We start from the raw sequence: 1,761 nt of genomic DNA on the forward strand, positions 1-1,761 counted from the left end.
AAGTGCCTGGTACTAGTAGGCATTCAATATATATTTGCTGAGTGAGTGAGTGTATTGCTCATCTTTACCCTTTTGGTCACTCTCATGTCATTATTCCAATTTGTTGGATAAATACATGAATTTCTTAGAATTTCAGCTTCCAAGTTTTCTCCCTTTTATCCATGTACTCACCTTGATCCCCCACTCTTACCTCTTATATCTTTACAGCTGCATTTTTGCTCTTGCTTCCTCCTTCTACCTCCAATACTTCTTAGAAAGCTCACTATCTGCAGTTTGGCTTGGAACATTTTTAAGCAACATGTCTTCTAAGGCAAGAGAATCTAGGCTGTCACACTGAATCCAAAGAAAGCTTTCCGCAAATCACCCATGACCCTTGTTTTGGGTTTTATTTTATTTTTCCTTGAGAACTGAGGATCCTGCACTGCCTCCTAAGTTGAGATCATGTCCTTGTTCATAATTTGCTCAACAAATATTTATGGAGTAACTTCTATGTTCGAGGCCCTGAGCTAGATCCTGGGACAAGATAGGCAAAATTTGAGCACTTCAAGGGATGCATAACACAAAAGAGAATAGTCATGGATAGTGATGGGAAGTGTCCTGGCTTGAACCCAGTTATTTCTAAAAGAAATGACCAAGAATAAGATGGGGTCCAATTCTGCTTATTGAAACAAGTTTTAGGGTAGGAATAAGTTAATAGTGAGGTGAAGGTATGGGGTTATACCTTGCCCATTCACATTTATTATCTTGTTCAGCTTTCAGGTGGGAAAGTAGGGCAGCAATTCTTTTTTGTATAAACTGGAACTAAGGTCTAAGAAAGGTCAATTGACTTGCCCAACAGGATACTGCCAGAAAACCACTGTCTGCACTGTTCTTACTCTGAGAGGCATGATTACAATTCTTAAAACCCTCTTTGCTGGAAGCTCTTCAAGGTAGGAATCAGTTTCAAACCTTCAGGGTAAAGGTTTTAAAAATGTTTCTCCAAGGGAGATACCAAGGACTTTTCTGAACCTGGCGCATACTGTAAAAATGCACAGTCTTGGCGTCCCTCTGGGACCCATCTAATCAAACTCGCTGTGCATTTTTAAGCGCCCAAGGTGCTTCTTCGGCACGTAAAAGTTTGAGAACTACTAGAAGTGTTTGGGTGGAAAAACCTCAACCTTAATTCAGGGCTAATATTTACCTTTGAGACAGATTTCGTCAGCATTCCGAAGAGTAAGTGTATGTCCTTGAGCAGATGGGACTGCAACGGCTTTCTGGCCGGAATATTTCTCTTTTTTATGCAAGTACTTCTTGGAAATTGGGGGTTTTCCGCCGAGCAGGTGCTCAGCTGCTGGTGACTACCCACCGTTCAAAGGTTTTCTGGCTCTTTTCCCAGACACCCGATTGATTTGTCACTGTCTCTTTCCAACAGGGAGCCAAGCACTTGCCCCACCGACCACGGTGGGGCGCGCGCGGCCTGTGTCGGCTGCTTCTCCGCTCCTTCCCGGGTCCGCCTTCGCGCGCTAAAGGAGAGCAATCCCTGGGAGTTCCTGCCTCTGGGGGCCAGCTGTTGCTCTCTTCTCGCGAGAATTACTTCTCCCGAGCTCTCCCTTCATCAACCCCCCTCCCGCGGGCAGGTTCCATATTGGGTAAAATCTCGGCTCGAGGAGAGGTCTGGGAGCTGTTCTCGCGAGAGCACGGCGGGAGCCTCCTGTTCGCTGGCTCTGGGAAAGGCGACCACTGCAAGCTCCGCGGGCGCTGCAGCTGGAGCTGTCGACCCCG

This window comes from Bison bison, unplaced genomic scaffold (genome assembly GCF_000754665.1).
Source record: "Bison bison bison isolate TAMUID 2011002044 unplaced genomic scaffold, Bison_UMD1.0 scf7180017864270, whole genome shotgun sequence".
In the NCBI taxonomy this organism is placed as follows: Eukaryota; Metazoa; Chordata; class Mammalia; order Artiodactyla; family Bovidae; genus Bison; species Bison bison.